This window comes from Palaemon carinicauda, chromosome 9 (assembly GCF_036898095.1).
Source record: "Palaemon carinicauda isolate YSFRI2023 chromosome 9, ASM3689809v2, whole genome shotgun sequence".
Taxonomy (NCBI): domain Eukaryota; kingdom Metazoa; phylum Arthropoda; class Malacostraca; order Decapoda; family Palaemonidae; genus Palaemon; species Palaemon carinicauda.
The window spans coordinates 165,172,316-165,182,315 of NC_090733.1; positions in this window are offsets into that span (position 1 = coordinate 165,172,316).

The following is a 10,000-nucleotide window of genomic DNA, read 5'->3' on the forward strand; positions in this document are numbered from 1 at the left end:
CAGGGTTCAAGATACCACTGACAAAACAAAATCTAACTGGGTTATTTTCACAGGTCCTTTGAATGTGATCCAAACGATTCATGATAAAGACACTCCTTTTATTCATTTTATCTAATTTGTTCACATAAGAATTAATCCAGCTCAGTGAAACAATGCTATCCGTATACAGTACTGATTCTACAATTCTAATAGGTTTAGGGCACTGAGGACCTGCCAAATCCTTACTCAAATCTAATAATGTTTCTGTTCCCAAAACTATCCCTTGGAATTCTAGAGATGGAATACTTTTGCTTTCTAACTGCTTGTTAACCAAGCGATTCTTTGCTAGAACAAAACTGACTTGCTTGGTTTCTATGCACTGAATAAAAATTGTTGTCCCATAGATTATTTTACTGCTGTCAGTAAATGCAATTAAACGATATGACCCATTTCTCTCCCCGACAAATCTAGGTACCTCAATTGGAGGAGTCATGTTAACTTGTTTGGCTATGTTACGCCATTCTCGTTGTTGCTCAATGGACAATTCTGTATCCCATCCTAGAGAAGAGTTTAATTGAAGTTCATGCATAAATAAACGAGCTCTGTTTAAAATAGGTCCATTGAAATTATATGGATCAAAATTTGAAGCAATGCTTTTCAATATCAGTCTCTTAGTGTTTGCTTTAGAGTCTAGCTCAAGTTTAGGAGAGGAAATACAATCTGTTATTCGGTTCCACTTTAAACCAAATATTTTTACTACATCAGGAGTGACTTCATCCAAATTCTTATCTATTTTTTCTTGGAGCATAACATCATTGGTAACGAATTGTTGTAATTCAAATTTATATGGATTAAAAATGTTATTCAAGTTATCAAAACCCCAGTGTAAGCTTTCAGAATCATTTGCAGTGAACGCACCATTATCCATGTATATCAAAGAGTAAATAAGTTTCTTAAATTCCTTTAAGTTGTCCAAATCACCTTCAGTGTCTAGCATCAATATTTTGTACAAACCAATCATCAATATTGTTGGGCTACACCTTAGCCCAAAACTTAGACGAAGATTCTTGTATGCTATAATGGTAAAATCTCCTTTACTTACATTTTTAAACCAAAAGAATAATAATTTACTTTGATCAGTTTCATTTAATGCTATCTGCTGGAAAGCTTTCTTTAAATCAAAGCACAATAAATGAGAATCAAACCTTAAAAGTAGCAAGGCAGTAGACAATTTCTGATTAATACAAGGGCCAGCCCACATTGCCTGATTGTGGCTAATAGAGGGGGAGCCATTACTTTGTTTTTCACACAAATTAGAGAGAAAAACCATTCGGCATTTAGTAGTACTGCGGTCTAACTTAAATATTCCCATGTGCGGCAAAACACTATACTCTGGGTGTTCTTCACAAAACTTATCCAAATTATCAATCCTTTCAATTAAGTTTTGAGCTACCCGAGTCTTTATGTTATCATCCATTAATCTCAAAAATTCATCATTCTTCGATAATTTCTTTAGGTTAGATTTCAAAATTTGCTTTGCTAAATTTGTGTTCTTTCCCAGCAAATGAGAAACACGACCATTCCATAAAAGTGGCATTATCAACCTGCCTTCTTCATCTCTTTGTGTATTATTAAGTAAATACCTAACTAATTTCTTATTATGTTCAGTGCTCTCCCCATCTAAGTCAGTTCTATCTTTGTGCAAATAATATGAGCATTCTCGCTCTAAAATATGATCAGTAGCTTTTTGCAATTTATGCTCGCTGATCCTGCCATCATGATCTAAAATACAGATTGTAGGATCCTCTGCACTTCCAATACATCTAACACTAGACTTGAAACATAAAGTCATAGGAAATTTAATATTATCCAATGATTTACCTTGCTCATTTAAATTCTCTTCCAAGCCAAAAAGTAAATGAGTATCATCATGCAGGCTAGGGAGAAATTTCAAATTTGCAATTAATTTCTCAATGTTTCCTATTAACATAATGCCAAATCTTGTTTCATAGTACACACACTGACCACTATGACCAAAACTAACCATCTTTTCCATGAGACAATGAGCTGAATTTGCCCCCAGGACAAACTGAATGTTTGATATGTCTTCTCTAGCCTCATCAAGAAACTCATCTAAAAGCTTATAACCATAATTTCTAAAACTTCTAACAACTTTACCAAGGCCGGGTAAATTCAAATTTATATCAATACCTGGGACACAAATCGCTTCTATATTATGCGCTGTCTCCCCAATCTTAACAGAAATTTGAACTATCTTGGTACGATAGCATTTTGCTCCAATAAACCCATTGACAACAAGATCAAAATTATCTTTCACAACTTTGAAACACTGACCTTCTAAAGCACACTCAGAAATGAAATTAGCTTGGCTACCTGAATCCTTCAATCCTCTTATTTTACTAGGGCCCAAAGTACAAGAAAATGTGGGTAAAATTGAATTTATGCCCCCCTTACTCTGAAAGGAACTACCTGGACAAACTACCCCATTCTGTGTACTATTTTGAACATCTTTTGATTTACTTTTTTCGTTTTGTTTAGGGTTAGGAACTGCTTTTTTAGGATTACGCACCAAATCTCTGACCTCGGAACTTTCATGATTATCTGACAGGCAAAGAAAGGAGAAATGCCATCCCTGACAATGTTTACACTTTCTGGAAAATCTAAAATGACACGAGCTATCCAAATGCTCGATTCTTGCACATTTAGTGCAACCATTCAAAATGCTCAACCTAGCTATCTTTTCCTTAGCAGTAGCGAAATTAGGGCACTTATGGATTGGATGATCACCATTAACCTTATCACTACAAAGTGTGCAAGAATTAAAAAGGATTGGAGCTTTTAAAATTAACCTCTGCTGCTAAGTTTGAACTTTTACTCAATCCTAGTTTATCTTGATGCCTTTCAGCAGAAGGCAGTTTACTTTTACTTAATTTACCAAGTTTATTTGCATTCTGATACCGTTCATTGGCTTCAAAAAAGTTATCAACAATTTCACTTGTAGTGGGCTTTGAATTGTTAGTAATTTGTATCAACTGATTTCTGAAAGTTTCATTCATTCCTCTTAGGAAAAAGTACTGCAAAACATCTATATCCATTTTCAAAGTCTTAACAGCTTCTTGTAATTTTCTAATATTACTAATATACTGAAAGGGTTCTGAATCATAACCTAACTTCAGCTCTTGAAGTTGTTTCATCACATTAAACTTTTGAGTTGGAACCGAGGCAAAAGCTGTTTTTAAGAGTTCCTTTGCATGGGAATAACCTTGTTTGTCTGCTTCTAAAGAGTCTATCAAAAGTAAAGCCTTGCCAGAAACCTGCTGTTTAAGTAACAACAACCTATCATAATCTGTGTAAGAAAACTTTCTAATAGTTTCCTCAAACTGCTGTAAGAATAATTCCAAACTTTCATCATCAGAACTCTTAAATTTAGGCAAAGGTGCTACTGGACTTTTAAGACGACTAAGAGGTTTCATTCAGATTTTCACTTGTGCTTCCATTAACATTAACCTCTAAGAGCAGCAACATTTCAGAAATTTTATCTTTATATTCTTGACAAGAGCTAAATTCAATTTCCATTTCATTTTCATCTTCGCTCTCTGACCACTTCAAAGATATGACTTTACTATCAAACCCTTTAAGTTCTTCCTTAAAATTCTTAAGTTTTTCAACAAGATTTAACTTTTGTGAGCTATTATACTGCGAAAATTTATGCCTTTCATTAAATTGTCTAGTGACTTGAGAGCGGATGTACTTCCGACTCATAACAAGAAGCCTAATGTCTGTCATGATTATAGAAAAATTTAATTCTAAACGTCAATGCAGCCTAACAAAAGAAAAAATTTAAGATAATTATAGTATTCGGTATACTGATCAATAATAACAACAATAATCCAAATAAAAACCACCACTCCTACAATGCTACCCAAGTGCCACCAGTATTGAGACAGCCTTCAGAGCCCCACGTTGGGCGCCATTTCAAAAACTTAAACAGAATGTAAATTTATAACAAGAGCAGCGAGAGCAGAGTAACAATAACTTTAATGTCAATATTGGATAAAGAAACTTTAAAATTAAAAATATTAGATTCTTTATTTATATTGAATAAATATTAAATATGGCAAAGCAATGGAACTCTGATGGCTGAAGTGGAATCCTCAATCACTAATGACTGCCTGTGGTAGAACCCACTCAACTCTTGCCTGTTTTTGAAAACTATGGATTCTGCAAATCACGAAAAAATTTCCATCAAAAACCTAATGTAAAATTTATCTAAATTCCCTTTATAAACAATAATGAATAATATACAACATATCAACATCAAGTACAAATATACCAATACAACATTACATACAACTGAACTAGGTACCTAATAAATTTGCCAAGACCAGGAAGATAACTGAAGCCGATGATACTAGGCTACCTTCCAGCGAGCACAAGTAACCTAACCTAGTAACAAATGAAAAAATTAGGCTCACTAAAATCCTAAGTTGAGTAATATTAAATTACATATGAAAACACAAACTCAGGAAAATAGAATCTGACACGGTATATCGATTTAAGCAAATCTGAACACCCACTAGGCTATTCTATGCACAAAACAATGATTTGGAATTAAGCTAGAAATAACACTAGTAATTTTATAATGAGCTTAAAATCCATAGAAAATTTATAATTAGGGTTGAAGACTTGAATAATTAATATTCATTTCAAATATTATAACCCCCTAACCAAAGTTGAACCATATGCCACAAAATCATAGGAAACTTACGGGGTTGGTAGGCCTTATCCTTAAAATCCCAATGCAAATTGAAGAGCAGCAGAAGATCCCATTGTTGAGAACTATGTATTCATACATCTTGATATTGCACTCTTCATGGTAGCACTCGTGGTAAGCAATTGCAGGAGAGGTGGCTTTAAATTGAAGTGCTACTCCATCTTCATAGCACTTCTACACTCGAAGAAAATATTATCCAATATATCCAATATGTCCAATGTGGCCAATATATATCCGATCTGCCTCCTCACACTTCCCTCATTAACAGTAGGTGAAAATTTTTTCCCAAGGATGATGGAATCAGGAACTGCAAATATTAAAATACAGCCAGCAGAGCCATCTATGGACTGAGCATATTATCCTTGAAACTCCCAGTATTTCTTTTTGATTTTGCTTTGTATGGCAAAAGGGGGTTTCAAGGATGAAACAAATATGAACATAAATAAATATACATATACACAATTTTATAAATTTTCTACAGAATTAGTATATAAAATAATTCTTCAACAAAGGTAGCCCCTTATCCTAATATTTCTGTTTGCCCAAAACAAAGGGTCATTTCCCGAGGCCTATTGTGATTAGCATATTTTTTCCTCCACCCTATCTCTCAAAGGGAAAGAGAGAGAGAGAAAGAGAGAGAGACAGGGATAAAAACTCCGGATTAATCTGCCACCAAGATGAGGTGTGTGATGAAATTATCGAGCTTGATCTGAGACAAGACATTGGCGCTATCTAGATCTTATCACCGTTACCTCTCTCTCTCTCTCTCTCTCTCTCTCTCTCTCTCTCTCTCTCTCTCTGTTCAGAGTATTTCTGTCTTCACGTATCGTACCACTTCTAATAATATATTTACACTAATCGAGTTTCTCATTCTTTTCACACGATTGAAGCATCTCAAAATATTCTTGATACATTCTCTCATCAGGGTTAAAGTTTTTACCACTTCTACTAAGTGTTGTTACATTTCTCAACCTTCCGATTCGTCTTACACTTTTTTCACTGTATACTTTGCTTGCTGTTCATCTTAGCAGCTACAGCCAGATTATCTTACACTTGAATTAAAAGCCTCATCGATCTCTTTGCACAATTTTCCGGCATATTTCATCTTTCCTTAACACATAATCATAAATCTTACTTAATACTAAATGCTCATTGAATAAGCTGTTTCCATTCTTCCACCACTCATGTTAATATTCATTAGCATCTATTAATCCTCAAAATTCTTTCTCCTAACTCTTTAACACTTTCCAGCTGCAAATACTTGTACCCCAATTTAACAGTTTCTGCAATTTTCATTTCTTTGCCCCAGACCAACACATTATCACCGGTAAACATCAGCCATCTTACACACACACACACACATACACACACACACACACACACAAACACACACACATATATATATATATATATGTATATATATATATATATATATATATATATATATATATATATATATATATATATATATATATGTGTGTGTGTGTGTGTGTGTGTGTGTGTGTGTGCGTTTCACTCTATTTAATCATTCCTCTATTTTTATTGAATTAATGAGGTGAAATTCGTTGGTTTATAACGTAATTTTATTTTTACCGTAATTGCACTACTCCTTGTAAGGGCGAGTTTCACCAATTAAGAAAAAAACTATCGAAAGAGGGAACTTTTGATTGGCTGATATAATGAAGTCATAGAAATTCAAATGTCCGGTCGAACCGGTGCAATAAAAAGGCTGAAAAGTCGTCCGGAGCGTTTACAGTGAACCGCATCAAATGGAGATTGTGTCAGAGGTTAATGAGTTGAGGTGGGTAACGGCCTTTCAGACTTGCTACATTATCATCAACTCTACGCTTTCGATAAATGTATTGATTTGAAAACCGTACAGTTCTAAGACTTAGGTGTGTAAGGGAATATACAAATGGGGTGATTGTATCTTTGAGTAAGGGAGGCAGTGCATAAAAAAAAATAATTTACCATATTCTTCTATTCTCACAGAATAGAATACCATACATCTACTTACATACATACATACATACATACATAAATACATACATACATATGCTAGGCTGGTTTGTTGTGAGCGATCACACTAAAGTGTTCCACCATCACCAAACCGCAGTGGCCAGGGTGGTGATGAAAAGGGCAAAACCCCACACATTAATAAAAATATGTCTAAGGCCTCTGTCCTGCAGTGGACTAGAAACAGATGCATTTGTTGATATTGTTGTTGATACTGCTGTTTATGGGGTAGTAGGTTGGGCAGGGCACCAGCCACCCGTTGAGATACTACCGCTAGAGAGTTATGGGGTCCTTTGGCTGGCCAGACAGTACTACATTGGATCCTTCTCTCTGGTTACGGCTTATTTTCCCTTTGCCTACACACACACACCGAATACTCTGGCCTATTCTTTACTTATTCTCCTTTATCCTCATGCACCGGACAACACTGAGATTACCAAACAATTCTTCTTCACCCAAAGGGTTAACTACAGCACTGTAATTGTTCAGTGGCCACTTTCCTCTTGGTAAAGGTAGAAGAGACTGTTCAGCTATGGTAAAGCTCTTCTAGGAGGACACTCCAAAACCAAACCATTCTTCTCTAGTCTTGGGTAGTGCCATAGCTTCTGTACCATGGTCTTCCATTTTCTTGGGTTAGATTTCTCTTGCTTGAGGGTACAGTCGGGCATGCAGTTTTATCTTTCTTTTCCTCTTCTTTTATTAAAGTTTTTATAGTTTATATCGGAGATATTTCTTTTAATGTTGTTGCTCTTCTTAGAATTTTTTATTTTTCCTTGCTTCCTTTCCTCACTCTTCTATTTTCCTGTTGGAGCCCCTAGGCTTATAGCAACCTGCTTTTCCAACTAGGGTTGTAGCTTTTCAAGTAATGCTAATATTAATATATTACTGTATTTATATACACATACGCACACACACAAATATATATAGGCCCTATATATATATATATATGTGTGTGTGTGTGTGTATATACAGTATATATATATATATATATATATATATATATATATATATATATATATATATATACATACATACATATATATCTTACATCTATTGACGCGAAGGGCCTCAGAGGAATCATAGGATGATACATCAAAGGATAGCCAGTTCCTTGTGATGCGCAGTGCCTATCTAGCTAAGGCAAGTAACCCCTGCCGGTCCATACTAATTCTAGTAAGATCAATCGCCAGACATCAGGAGTAAAAGCCGAAGAGACAGTTTGTCCATCGTCTTAAACCCAAACCGTCACCCTGCTGCCGGTGACTTCATCGAGATTTAGGAGGGCATTTCCTCCACACCCAAAGCTCTCATTACTCCATCAAGATGCTCATCCGCTTGTACGAGTATAATCGTTGGCATACATGGATTGATATATATATATATATATATATATATATATATATATATATATACATATATATATATACTGTATATATATAAATATATATATATATATATATATATATATATATATACTGTATATATATAAATAAATAAATAAATATATATATATATATATATATATATATATGTATATGTATATGTATATATACAGATATAAATATATATATTCATATACATACATATATATATATATATATATATATATATATATATATATATATATATATATATATATATATATATATGTGTGTGTGTGTGTGTGTATGTGTGAGTATATTTTTTTCATAACAAATAACAACAACAAATGCGAACGCTTCAAGTCTACCGCAGGACAAAGGCCTCAGACATATCCTTTATCATGTCTGGTCTGGGGTTTGGCTATTTTCATTAATACGCTGGCCTCTACAGATTAGTGATGGTGGGTGACTTTTGTCTGATCGCTCACAGCAGGACCAACCTAGTATGGATGTCCCTGGATAGCACAGGTTTTCTGATTATGACGATACACAAATCCTTTCATCGCGTTAACTTATCCCCACTCAGAAAGGATATATATATATATATATATATATATATATATATATATATATATATATATATATATATGTGTGTGTGTGTGTGTGCGTGTGTGTATGTTTGTGTGTATGTGTGTGTATACTCTACGTGTGTATGTGTGTAAATAGAAACATAACAACACCAGAATACAGGTAAAAAAGTATTTAGAACTATTATATTTAGCAAATTTAATCCTGTAAATAATAAACTCATAACTCACTGTTTACAATAGCGTATTAAACAAAACTAGCTAATTATTGACTGCAGATTTTATTCCCTAGAAATTCTTTCCTTCCGTATGACAACAAAGTTATAAAAACAATCGTAATTTAGGGTTCATTCCGTCATTGATTTTTAATGCATGTCAACTACACAAGATGATATTTTTCTCCAAATAAACAGATCCAAAAATATCGTGTAACAGGAACCTCTGTGATGGACGGCTGAACAACTCTGTTATAAAACATCTATATTTTATTGATTAAAAATTGCAAACAGTAAAAGCCTACCTTTCAAAGACATCGGAAAGAAAAATTTATCATAAATAAAAGAAATAAACATTAATGAGGTTAAAATTTGGAATATCGCAAAGCGTTTCACTCGTCCATGGAAAAATAACATTGTAATAAATGTTACTGAATGATTTAATTTGCCCATCCATGGAGAGAGTAGGACGGTACTTCCCCTTTAAAAAATTACGGCTCTTGCGTACTAAAAAGTTAAAAATTCAACTAGTTCGTTGATAGGTAAATTTACGAGAGGTAAAAGATGTGTATCTACTTATGTACTTACTACTAGCAAATAATATGTATGCCTTTGAATAGGCTAACTTATTCTCACTTTGGTACCTCATTGTTTCTTCAGACACACAGGTACGCCCACACACACGCATTTTATATATGTATGTATGTATATATATATATATATATATATATATATATATATATATATATATATATATATATATATATATGTATGTATGAGTGTAGAGAGAGAGAGAGAGAGAGAGAGAGAGAGAGAGAGAGAGAGAGAGAGAGAGAGAGAGAGAGAGAGAGATACTCTAAGTGTGGGTGCATGTTTGTGTGTTACGCGCAAATCTTTGATGATAAAATACAGAATTTGCTTTCCGAATTCATCAGTTACCTATACAAATTGGTACAAATAAAGCTTGATAAATATTTACGCTCAACATCCTGTCACATGAAAAATTACATGATACCTTCCATCATTTCAATGTTCGCATATGTATGC